Source organism: Hyaena hyaena, unplaced genomic scaffold, assembly GCF_003009895.1.
Source record: "Hyaena hyaena isolate Hyena2069 unplaced genomic scaffold, ASM300989v1 scaffold_94, whole genome shotgun sequence".
Lineage (NCBI taxonomy): Eukaryota > Metazoa > Chordata > Mammalia > Carnivora > Hyaenidae > Hyaena > Hyaena hyaena.
In genome coordinates, this window is record NW_024080726.1 from 2,048,175 (window position 1) to 2,061,442 (window position 13,268).

At 51.3% G+C, this 13,268-nt stretch overlaps 1 long non-coding RNA gene across 1 annotated transcript; it reads right to left on the reverse strand.

The window, feature by feature from the left end:
- Positions 1 to 2,929: 2,929 nt before the first annotated feature.
- On the reverse strand, positions 2,930 to 7,771 carry LOC120233652. Its single transcript, XR_005528878.1, has 3 exons — positions 7,596 to 7,771; positions 3,668 to 3,733; positions 2,930 to 3,585 (listed from the first exon to the last, which is right to left on the reverse strand). It is a non-coding gene; the product is annotated as an uncharacterized LOC120233652 (long non-coding RNA).
- Between the last annotated feature and the right edge of the window lie 5,497 nt (positions 7,772 to 13,268).

Below are 13,268 nucleotides of genomic sequence, written 5' to 3' on the forward strand. Positions count from 1 at the left end.
GCTCACTGTGCGCGCAGGCTACAGGCTCTTCGTGCCCTTGACCTCCTTTCCACCTTGTTCCTTCCGCATCGCGCGGTTGAAAGAAGGTTTGTGACCCCGTGACGGTTGAGACTGTTATACCCAGATCGCAGTATCCTCACCGACCAGAGACCACCAGGGAGACCGAGTCACGCATGCAAAGGCAAAGGGCTTTATTACCGGCTCGAGCTCGGGCTCACAGACCTCACCAGCGCCGTGGATCCTGCTGAGAGCCCCGAGCAAGGGCAGGGTAGGGTTTTTATGGGGTTTGAGAGGGGGAGTTACAGAAGTTGTGACATGGGAACAGTGATCCAATCATAATTATTCAACATCATCGACAGCGGGTTTGACCATACACATTGTCTAGAGTATTCGTTACTTTTGGCGGGATCCAATTACAACGTTTAGAGTACCTTTAAATTTAACCAATCACAGAGCGAGCCTAGGGTCTTGTTCGGCGACTAACGGGTTAACGTTAACATTAGGTAACAGGGTCCTATCTATAGTTTCTATCTCCAGGCCTCTCCCTTAACAATGTGGAGGGTGGTCGATGGCCTTTCCTGATTGGGTGTTGCAAGGGTGGTTACTCCTGCCTTGGGCAATGTGTAGCTGCCTGATGGTTTCGGGGAAGCTGGAACTCAGGCCTTCTAGTTCAGAGGGGAAACTTAAAGCCTGTCACGGAGTCAGTTTGGTTTAGACGTTTAGACTTGTGGCCTTACAAGACCACCGTTACAAGACAAGGGAACCTTCTGGTTCCCAGAAGGGGTTAAGTATCCGTGGCTGCCTTTGTTACCACGGTCACTGTTATTACTACTCTGAACGAGCCAGCACAGAAAATACGGGCTGGCCATAGTTGTAGGTAATTATTTAGCGGTACGTTTACAAGGTGCAAATCAGTAACCACATTCCAGGCATGGCAATCAGAAGCCGAGTGACCAGAGTTATGACCGATCCACTGTGTCACTTACATTGATTACATCGAGTTAATGTTTAGCGTTTCTTAGATAGTCTTGTCTGAGTTTTGATTTGGACGTAACTCAGAGGGGTGTCTTCATTTCGTTCGTAGACAGTTCTGCTGATGCTGATTTTCTGCATTGAGCCCTGAGCTGGATAAGCAGAGGTCCGTCCCGCGGGCCCATGGAGCTGTTTCTTCACCTAATAATGAGAGTGGTTGGCATTTTTCAGTCTCACAAAGTCCCCCCCCCCCCCCGCCATTCAAACTGTTTCCTTTGAATGTTGTTCCAGCTATTAATGAACCCTGCTCCCTATACCTTGAGCCCTCTGTCCACACAGGGGCTGGGGGGGGGGCGCAGTTCCAGAGACTCCCTCCTTCGCAATATTTCGCAATATGAAAGAAAACTGGACCAGAGTGACAGATCTGACGAGCTCGGGCAGCCGTCGCTTCTGCTGTCTCAGGGTACTTTTTTTTTTTTTTAAGTTTATTTACTTATTTTGAGAGAGAGCAGGAGCAGGGTAGGGACAGAGAGAGAGAGAGGGAGAGGATCCCAAGCAGGTTCCTCGCTGTCAGCACAGAGCCCGACTCAGCGTTCAAACTCATGAACTGTGAGATAGTGACCTGAGCTGAGATCAAGAGTTGGACGCCTAAACGACTAGACCACCCAGGCACCCCTGCTGTCTCGGGGTACTTTGAGAAACCATGGAGGGAGGGGAGAAAAAAAGTATTGGATAAACTGAAGGCCAGTGAGCTTAGTTTTGATGACGGGCAAAATGCAAAATTCTAGAGCAGAGAATCAAAGGAATGTTTGTCTCGCATTTAGAAAGGGTGATCATAAGGGTCAATATTGACTATTGAGGGAATGTTTCTCGCTAGATTGGTGAATTGGGTGAGCACTGGGCCATAGTGCAATGACTTCTGACAATTTCACAATGTCTCAAGAAACTCTTACGGAGGAGCACCTGGGTTGCTCAGTCAGTTAAGCGTCCGACTTTGGCTCAGGTCACGATCTCACGTTCGGGAGTTCAAGCCCCTCATTGTGCTCTCTACCGTCAGCGCGGAGCCTGCTCTAGATCCTCTGTCTCCTCTCTCTCTGCCCGCTCACTCTCTCTCTCTCAAAAATAAATAAACATTAAAAAAAGACCCTCTTATGGACGAAACAGTGACCAAAAGGCTGCTAGAACTTGAAGGACCATTAGGTAATCACGTGGCACATCGAGAACTCCACTTTTTAAAATTTATTTTTAAGTTTATTTATTTTGAGAGAGCAAGCATTCACACAAGCGGAGGAGGGGCAGAGAGAGGGAGAGAAGATTCCAAGCAGCCTTTGTGTTAGCGCAGAGCGCGACGTGGGGCTTGACTCACAAACCGTGAGATCACGACTTGAGCCGAAATCGAGAGTCAGATGCTTAACCAAGTGAGCCACCCAGGCGCCCCTAACGTAACACCACTTGCGTAAGACCACACAGCTAATTGGTGGCAAGGCTTGGAATCTGTACCTGGTCTTGTGTCCCAGGTGAAGGGTGGCTCCTGGGTGTGGTGAGGTGGGGTCTTGACAGCAGATGGGACAGCGCCCTTCCGGGGCTTTCTCTAGCGGCTTGCCAAACAGTTCTGTCCTTGGCCCTAAACCCTTTAACATTCTATCAACAACTTGGATGAAGCCAAAGATAACTGCTTATCAACTGTGCAAATAACACAAGTCTGGGAGGCAAGGCCAACACGTTGGAATTAGAGAATCAGGATCCAAATGATCTCAGCGGGAAAGAATGATTGGTGGACTGCAGCGAGATAACATTTAACTGGAATACACGTAAGGTCCTGCATTTAGCTCCAAAACTAGATTGCAAAAGTATAGGATGTGGTTGGAAAACATGTCCAACCTCACCCATAATCAAAGAAATGCAAATTGAAGCAACCATGAGATAATCGTTTTCTTTTATCAGATTGGCAGTGAGTAAAAGAATTAAAAATTCCCAATTTGGTGGCTAGGGTGTGGGGAGATAGGTTCTCTCTCGTAAACCACTTGTGGGTGTGTAGACAAAAGCACCCTTGCTGGAAACTGATCTGGAAATAGAGAGCAAAAGCGACGGAATGTACCGTTTGTCCCAACAGCTTGTTTATAGAAATGTATCCGGAGACAGGTATGCAAAGATTTGTGGACAACAATATTCGTAAGGGCACCACTAGGAACGCTTTGGGAGGGGTGTGTTCAGCTGGGGGACAGAAGTCTCCGAGCCTCAGAAGGGTACCACACAGGTATCGTCAAATCCTGATGCTGTGAGGAGGGAGAATCGGGGTCCTTGTAGCTCCTGAAGGCCAGGACTAGCTGTGGCTTCGTATTATACAGCAGATTCTAACAACGAATCCTGTTAAAAGTCGGGATGGGCTGGCTGCCTGGTACATTCCCCATCGCTGGCAGATGGCCCTCCCTCCAGGGTGTCAAAGAGGAGAGTCATTGCTCTTTAGGCATTGGGATCAAATTCTTGTCTCGGTTCCTTCCAATGCAAAGGGGCAGTGAGTCTTTGCTGCATTACATCATCAAGGGTGGAGACACCATTCAGGCTGAAGGTGGGTGGGTGGTCACACCAGCTTTTGCTTCCTGACACTGAATTCTGAAAATAAAGTGAGAAGCCCTCTTGCCATGCATCTAATGCCACTCTGACTGAGAGTCTGACCATCCCCTTCACTCCATACCTTTCAGGAACACCTGTTGCGTATTGATTCTCCAGACGTGCATCTAAGGGAAGGTTTTGGCTGAACCTGGAGAAAAGAAATAAAAGATGTGTGCTGTTTCTCACCAAATCATTTCCATTCCATTTTGGCTTCCAGTAGACAGATCTACAGGGTAAGCATTCCACTGCTCCATTTATACCTTCCCTCCTTTGTGTTAATTTCATCCAAGTCTTTCTTTTTGTTTTCTAAATTTTTAAAATGTTGATTTATTTTTGAGAGAGACAGAGCACAAGTGGGGGAGGGGCGCGCATGCGCGCACACACACACACACAAACTGACACTGGGCTTGAACCCATGAACTATGAGATTATGACCCAGACGCTTAACTGACTGAGCCACCCAGGTGCCCCTCATCTGAAACTTTCTTTCTTTCTTTCTTTCTTTCTTTCTTTCTTTCTTTCTTTCTTTCTTTCTTTCCTTTTTTTTAAGTTTTAATTTTATTTTTCAGAGAGAGAGAGAAAGAAAGAGCAAGCACAAGCATGAGCTGGGGGCTGGGGATGGGCAGAGAGAGAGGGAGACACAGAATCTGAAGGAGGTTCCAGGCTCTGAGCTGTCAGCACAGAGCCTGATGCAGAGCTTGAACTCATGAACTGTGAAATCATGACCTGGGCCAAAGTTGGAAGCTCAACCGACGCAGCCACCCAGGCGCCCCTCATCTGAAACTTTGAATCTGAGGGGCGCCTGGCTGGCTCAGTCAGTAGAGCATGGGACTCTTAATCTTGGGGTCATGGGTTTGAGCCCCATGTTGGGTGTAGAGATTACTTAAAAATAAATAAACTTTAGGGACAGCTGAGTGGCTTCATTAAGCATCTGACTCTTGTTTTCAGCTCAGGTCATGATCTTACGGTTTGTGAGTTTGAGCCCCACATCGGGCTCTCTGCTGTCAGCATGGAGCCCACTTTAGCTCTTCTCTCTCCCTCTGCCCCTCCCCTCCCCTGCTCATACTCTCTCTTTCTAAATAAATAAATAAATAAATTTTGAGGGAGAGAGCAAGAGCGGGGGAGGAATAGAGAGAGAGGGAGAAAAGATCCCAAGCAGGCTCTGTGCTGTCAACGCGAAGCCCAATATGGGGCTTGAACTCACAAACCTCAAGGCCATGACCTGAGCCAAAATCAAGAGCCACCGACTGGGCCACTGAGGCATTCCTAAAACACTCCTGGTTAACTCTTTACTGGGCTGTAACTTGAGATGCTCTCCGAAAGTCACGCAGCTCTGGAGCTGGGAGTAGACTTCCTCCAGGACACTGGTGGTCAGAGTGATCTTTTCAAAAGGCAACTCATCCGGTCACCAGCCACAGACCTCGGGGCCTTCGGCGCCCTGCATTCTGCTCGTCTGACGCCCAGTGTGTCTCCTACCAAGACCCCTCACTCTGATCTCGAGCCACCCGGGGCTGTCACTTCTTCCAACTTGTCACTCCCCTTCCAAGCCATAGAGTTTCTACGCAGGTTCTTTCCTCTGCCCGGAAGGTTCCCGGTGTCCCCTCTCTCCTTCCTGTGCATCCTTTGGGTCTTAATTAATGCCCTGAAATGAACTGTGCTTCAAACTGTGCTCCCAATTCATGTGCAGAAGCCCTACCCCCCCCCCCCCCACCCCTTGTGACTATATTTGGAAACCGGACCTTTAGTGAGGTAATTGTGTTCGAACGAGGCGGTTAGGATGGGCCCTAATCCAATCTGACTGGCGTCCTTATAAAGAGATTAGGACACCTAGAGTGACACCAGGAGAGCAAGTGCACAGAGGAAGGGCCATGTGAGGACACGGTGAGAAGGTGGCCATCTGCAAGCCAAGGAGAGAGGCCCCAGAAGAAACCAAACTTGCCGACACCTTGATCTTGGCCTTCTACCTCCCAGGACGTGTGTTGGTTAAGCCCTCTAAGCCCAGAGCTGACTAATACAGTTAAGAAGTCATCCCCACAGGGGTGCTCTTCTCCACACCCCTCCTGCTTCGGCCCGAAGTGGCTTTCCTCCGTCACACCTGTCACAGTTTCCGAAAATCCATTTATTTGGATGATTATATGGCCACTGTCTGTGCCCCTTCCTCAGGACATTGACTCAGGGGAGCAAGGACACCTGTGCAGTCAGGTTCTCAGCGTGTCTCAGCGACGAGCACAGTGCTTGCTGCTCATGTAGGAAGGGGTTCCATACTGTTGGGTGACACTGAAGCATTGTTTTGCCAACGTTAAAAATGAGGCTTTTGAGGCTCTGAAAGGTTAAATTTCCTAAGGGTCACAAAGCAGCTAAGCAGCAGAGCGGGGGCGGCAACGCAGCCCCCGCAGCTCTGGCTCTTAACCACGACATGACACTCTGATTTTAAAATGTTTTTTGGAATCGTAATCACCTGGCTGAGGTAGGGTTTTGTCAGTTTCCTCCACTATATTCCTCTTTTCCTCTGTCCCTAACTGTCCGATTTTGAAGCGTATCTGTTCACTCAATAGATACTAACTGAGCACCTCTCACATGTCAGCTTCTGTCTAGGAATCGGGAACACAGCAATGACAAGAGAGACAAAATCGCTGCCTTCCCACGGAGCAGGACATCAAATAAGAACACTAAATTTTATGGTATATTAGACAGCAATAAATGCAGTGGATCTCAATGGGAATGAGGGATTGGGGAGTCAGATTAGTAATTTAAAATCAGGAGGTTAGAGAAGGGTTTTTCGAGTAAGGAATGTTTGAGCCAAGCCTTGAAGGAGGTGAGGGAGGGAGCCCTGGGGATGTCTGAGCACAAGCTCCTTGCAGCGGTAAAAGCAAGTTCAGTGTCCCAGAAACAGAAATAAGGCTGGGAAATGACCCGTGCGGCTGTAGTAAAGTGAGTCACGGAGTCACAATTAGGAGAGGGGCTCAGCCAGGTCCCAGGAACCTGGTGGTAGAGACCATTTCTGGCCACGGTGAAATGTTGCCTTTCATTCAATGAGAAGGGAATCTTTGGAAGGTCTTCACAGAGGAGCCACATGATATGACTTTTAACGGAATAACTCAGGCCAACATGTGAACACAGACTAAGGAGGAGACGGTGGAAGGCAGAATCTAGGAGACAGGTGAGGAGGCCATTACAATAATCCATGTGAGAGATGGTTGGTCAAAGACGGTGTCAGTCTTTTTGAAGAAAAAGCCAATAGGATTTACCAAGAGGACACGCTGAATGTGGGGTGAAAGAGTACTCAAGGTTTGGAGCTTGAGAAGCTGGAAGGATGGAGGTACCATCACAAAGAACACAGGCAGAGCAGCCTTTGGTGGGAAAACTGGGGAATTTTGCTCGAAAAGCTTGCCTACTAGGCATTCAAGGTTTGATGCTAACCAAGTAGTTGCATATTCAAGTATGCAGGTTCAGGGGAGAGGACCAGACTCTCATCAGCAAAAACAGAAAGTCAGGAAACTAAATGAAATCACTTAAGATATTACGTGAAAAGAGAGAGAAGGCCAAGGAGCCAGTCCCAGGGGGGCACCACTACCTTTAGAGGTCAGGGAAAAGAGGAGGAACCAGCCAATGCGATGGGGAAACAGGAGCCAGGATGCAGCAAGAAAACCGAGTGTGCAGTCCCACCAGCTAAGTGAGGAAGGGTTTGATGGGAGGGGAGGGTGAGAACCGTTTCAAATGTTGCTGACAGAGCAGATAAAAAGAAAGGGAGTGTGCCCGGAGAGGGTACAGGGAGAGGACAGCTAGAGACGCGAATGTCTGCATTCTTTTAAGGAGCTTTGATATTCGGAAAAAGAGAGAGAGATGAGCTGGGAACTATAGGAAGAAGTAGAGTCATTAGAAGGTTTTCTTAGGAAGAAATCCTATATGTTAATATGTTTACGGGAAAGCTCTCATTGAGGAGAAACCGAGGCTAAAAAGGTTAGGTCACTCTTGGCACTAAGTCTCCTGGGTCAGATTCTTCTTCCCACCTGATGCTGCTTGAGTGATAAATTGAAGCCTTATGGAATCCAGTCTGCACAGGATCCAGTCTAAGGCAGTTTGAATTTCTACATTATTCGGGCCAGAGGCACATCGGAGATTTATGACCTTAGGTGACAAAGTCTCTCCAATTGCACCTTGGGCTCTGACTCCAGCTTAGGGGGTTCCCGGGAACTGCCCGCCCCCACCGGGCGACAGCGTCCCAGTTGCCATAGGAACCCGCGCCGCGAGCGCCCCTCCGGGCCTCCACGCTCTTTGGAAACCTCACCTACGCAGCTTAGCGGTTCTCCTCCAATCGCGCCTCGGAGGCGGGGCTCGACGCGCCGTCTCCACGGCAACGCCGCTGCCCGTCGGGGCCCCGGGCTGCGGCACCGCGGGAGGCGCGCTCAGATGACGTCACGCACCGCGCCGCTTGCGTGACGTCACCCTGGCTCCGAGGAGGGCCCCGCAGACCTGCAGAGGTGAAAGCGAATAGGGCGTCGGATGCCGCGTGGGCGTGGTCTCAGGTTGGGGCGTCTGTAGCTGGTAGACCCCTAGCCGTGAGCCAGTGAGGTCAAGGTGGGCTCGCTGCTGCGCCTCTAGTCTTTCCCGGGAAATCATCGGAGGTGCTGCCGCCCCGTCAAGTATCCGAGAATCAGACAATTCGGTCCCTTCTCGTCGTCGGCCTCAGACGTCTCCTGGTGCAGTCCTCGTCGAATCCATAATGCCGCCTCCCAGTCCGAAAATTCTAGTTGAATTCCCAGATTGCTTTTGCCAGCAAGTTTCCTTAGCAGCCCATCTCCTTTTCTAAACCGGCGCCTGTAAGATCAGCAAGCAGAGTGTTTGGCTCTGCTTGTAAAGTAACGGTAGCTAGACTCCACTGAGGGCCTCAGAATTTCTCCGAGTCAGGATTTGAACTTTCGAGGGCTTGGGACTTCTCTTGACTGCTTCTGGTTCTTTCAGATTTTTTTTTAAAATATTTTTTTATTTATTTCTAGGAGAGAGAGAGAGACAGTGTGAGCAGGGGAGGGTCAGAGAGAGAGGGAGTCACAGACTGAAACAGGCTCCAGGCTCTGAGCTGGCAGTCAGCACAGAGCCCGACGCGGGGCCCGAACCCACGAACCGTGAGATCATGACCTGAGGGAAAGTCGGACGCTTAACCGACTAAGCCACCCAGGCGCCCCTGTTCTTTCAGATTTTTAGCTAGGATCCAGACGGCCGACGTGGCTGGGTAAATGAGCTCCGGGTAGATGAAGTGTCATTGTTCTGAAACTTAGGAAGCTGCCGCTTCTGTTCTGCGCAGTGCTGACCCTGGGCGTACAGTGATGATGACAGTCCCTGCCAATAACGAGAACTCCTTTTGTTGACTAATTCTAGAAACATTTGCTGGCCATCAACTTGGGTGGTAGGCACAGTTTAGATCGGAAGAATGAAGCGGTTTTAGGATCTAGCATGTGGCTCGAAGTCAGATTTGATTTTGAGCCCTGGCTCTGCTGAGTGATCGTGGTGCGTCCACATCCCGTCTGCACCTTGATTTCCTGATTTCTAAAAATGGGCATCATAATGCCTACCTCCTAAGGGTGACTGATTAAGAGTTAAACCTCAGGGTACAGTTTGGAGGAGGGGGGTGCTTTTCTATTTTCTGATGTCTCTTCCCTTCTCAGTCCCTGTCTGTCTCGGGCTGTCCACGGAGGACATCGCCACTGGTGGAAAACAGCCTCCTGACCAGCACGCAGCCTCGGAGGTCGTCCACAGATTTAACTCAAATTGTTTTAAAAACAGCTCTCACCCAGACTCTGCTTTCTGTGGGTCTGTGTGCTGAGGCAAAGTTATATTTAGGCGGAACCCTCCTACCTCAGCCCCAAGAAAGCTCCTCTAAAACCACCTACATCCAAAAGGCAAAAACAATCCCTTTCTTCAAGTGCCTGGTGTCTTGAAGCCAAACATGTGCCGGTGGGTTGGAGGGTGGCCTGGGAGACTGGGTCAGCTCCTGGGTCACTGTCTGGGGAAGGAGGAGGCACCGTCAGGGTCTGGGAGCGAGTGTCTGGCTCCCTTGTCACCACAGGGCCTGTGGTTTCCAGCCCTGTCTGCATCCACGTCTCACTAAACAGCAGTGGGAAAGCAAGCAGACTTGTACACCAGCAGACACACACACACACACACACACACACACACACACACACACTCAGGCTTGCACAGCCTGCAGAGGAAGTGGGGCACCAGATGTTCTGGGTTTCCTGTTCGATGCTTCCACAGCTGGTCGAGTCTGTGGTTGCGGTTTGTCTGTCTCGGGCTCATGTGAGAGACAAAAGCTGGGCTGACGGGAAACCTCCCCTCTGCCCCCCCTTCCTCGGCTCTAACTGATCAGTCACACGGAAACCTGGCAGGTCAGACGTTTCCTGAAACACCCGGAGCCTGGATTCTCCCAGGAGGAACAGCAGCCTCTGGGCCGAGGGGCAGCCCTCACAGAGCCTAGTCAGGGGACAGAGACATCTCCGAGTTTACCGTTCATAGAGAGCTGCATCCCTGCTGGACGGGAGGAAGCTGAGGCCAGGTTGCCACAGTCGCCAGTCGGGCGCCTGGCATAAAGCAGCCGCCCAGAAACTCTCAGCATGGGGAGAAGCGAATGAGGAACAGGGAACGTCTCTGGGAGCTGGATCTCAGAGCTCCTGCCGGCCCTCGCTTTTCATGAGCGGCGCTGGATTCAAACAGACAAGGGGCTGCACCGTCCCCATGTTCCTGGTTTGCTGCGAGGAATCCACCTCTCTGGGCCTGGTGTCCTCATCTGTACAACGGAGACGGTCCTATCTGTTTCACAAATGTGTGAGGCCCGATGAGACACGTGGGTTTGCTCGCTAAGCATCTTGTCCATAGTAACTGCTCAATAAATGCCGGTTCCCTTTTGTCTTGAGACCACGCAGGTTATGTAAGGATGCAGCAATAAAGCAAACAAGGCAACCAAGCAACCGAGATACTGATCCCAGGACCACCACCCGGTGGGGCAGTGGAGCAAGAGTACTAGCACTCAGTACTCCACTGAGTGGAGTCAGTATCCATTGTGAAGGGACGGGATGAGGACGCTGGCAGAGGGGGTGGGGCTGCCCCCGGGTCTCTAAGCTCTGGGAGGCAGCACCCAGTGTCTTCCTCTGGGCATGGAGGGGGCTTAGCAACTGGGGGTTCTCCTTCACCCTTTAGCTCAGTAGTGATATTAATCGTTATGGCTGCTGTTCAGCCCGAACTTGGACCTGGCCAACGGGAACTCTGCCCTGAGCCCGAGCTTCCGACGGGCTCCCCTGCGGCCCTCCTGCGTCTGTAGCTGTCCCTAGGGGAGGGAGGCGTTCACAGCCAGCTGTTGGCTCCGGCACTTAGGAGCCAGCTCTGCAGCCTTGGGCAAGTTCCTTCACCTCTCTGTGCCTCCGTTCCCTCGTTTATGAAACGGGTACGATAATAACCATGTCGCCAGGCAGTCGTGATGATTGCATGAGTGGATGTGTGAAAAGTACTCAAAAGAGCTGCCGGTAGGTGGTGAGGGATCATTAAATGTCAACTGTCGTTTGCCGAAATGCACTGCATTCTCACAGTGACCTGGCTACAGGTGTATTCCGTGACGAGTTCCATTTCACAGATGAGACAATGCAGCTCGGGGAGATGAAGTAAGTTTTGCAGGCTCACACGGGTGGTAAGTAGGAAGGCTGAGACTTTGCTCCACTTCTTTTTCATGGGTGAGGTTTTAACCACCTCCACCTCTTTTCTTCTTGGAGTACTTTCCTCCCCACCCCCACCCCCACCCCCCAGGATGCTCAGCCTCTTCCTGACTCCAGGACTTCACCCCTGCAAGTCTCCAGCTGGATTTCAGCTCTCAGGGCAAGGGCTTGACTCCTGACTAGTATTTTCCCTGCGGAAACTTACCTCGCAGAGTGACTTCTTACAAGCGATTGTTCCTAGCGGGGGGGATAACCCGGATTAATTCATCAGAAGTGTTTCTGGGACTATTTGTATTTTAACCCAAAGAAATGGTTCTCTGGGGAGAATTGCACGCAGAGGAGTTGCTGGCGTTTTAGTTGGGGAGGTGGGCTTTCGCTACGCGCTCAAATGCCCCCGCTCCGGCGCTAGCTTCATCTGATGGGAGAGGCAGGGAGGTGTGGCGCCAGGGTTCCCGAACTTAGTGTAATTACTGCCTGAGGAGCTTTGAAAGCGCAGACTCCCAGGCCCCATCTCTGAGTCTGAGAGCTACACTTTGAGAAGTACTGGTATTGTGGTAAGAGACGCAAGACCTAGGTTCAAGTTCTTTAATTAGCTGTGCAGCCTCGGCAGTACGTTAAATCCTTCTGGGTGTCAGTGTCCTCGTCTTGAGAACTGGAATTTGGACTCTCTCCTGCGCCTCATGGGGGATCACCAGTGGGAGTGCTTTGTGTCCTGTTAAATGCTTTGGGGTGTGAGAAAGGCATGGGTGTTCCGCCAAGTGCTGCAGAGACCTTCAAAGGAAGGCATGGACCCAGGCCCGAGCTGCAGGGAGGTCCCCCAGATCTTTGGTGAGATAGCGGCCCCTGAATATAGACTCTCATAAGCAGGGGAAGGCTGCTGGCCAGAGCCTCCTGCACGCTGGCCTCTCCCAATGACCAACACAGTAAACTCTACCGGAGCGTGCCAGTAGCTGGCACCCATTAGGGTACGGCTGCTGATGCCACGGGAGCAATCACCCCCTGGGCCCCAGCGACCGAACACAATAGAAGTTTATTTCTCGCTCGACACATAGGTCCCAGCGGGCTGGTGCACGGGCCTGTCCCACTGTCCCTCACTCAGGGACGCAGGGGGACAGAGGCCCTATCCTGTAGCCTCATCATCTGGAACATACAGCTCCCGTGGCCCTGTGGCTGGGGAAGAGAGCCTGCAGGATGGGGCATGGGCTTTTTACTGCCTTGGCCTGGCAATGACACCCATGCTTCCTGCTCACTTCCATTGGCCCGAGCTAGTCACATGGCCCAGCTCGGACATGCAGGGAGCGCGTGGCATACTGGGTGACCATAATGGTTTCTGCCCCAGGACACTTGCAGGGGGGAGGAGATCTGAAAACGCTTGGTCCAGATTTCTGGCTTGGGCACGGAGACCCCCACGTCCCTTGAGAGTAAAGGAAGGAATGACCTCTCTGTTGAATGGCTCTCATACCTACATTCCGAGGGGCTCAGCCTTCCTGCATCGTGGAGTGCCGCTTTATTTGCTTGAGAAGGTGGGTGTCTCCCGGCAGGCCAAGAAATGCCCCCAGGAGCTCCCAGGGTCCTGTGGGTGCTGGGAGGGGACTGCCACGGCCAAGGGGCGGCGTGCCCGGCTGCTGCCTCCACGGTCAGTCCTAGCACTCTGTGCAGAGTACGGCCGAATGCAACACAAATGTCTTTGGAAATGGAGAAAGCTAGGCTGGAACCCGGCAATTTGGGGCACCGTTTTCTGGAGCGCAGAGCTTGGGAGTTTGCCTTCCAGAATGTTTCATTCCTAGAGTGTCGGTGGATAAACGGCACTTATTTGTTTAACCTCAAATCAAGCCACAGCCCCCGTTTCTGGGCTGATTTGAAAGGGTTGTTTCAAAATAGCTGAGCAAGCCGAAAATCAGGGGCCTAGGTTGCTGGAATGGCTTCTCAGAAATTGGCGGGCTCAGGGAAGTTCCTTAATTTTCCATAGAATGTGATGGG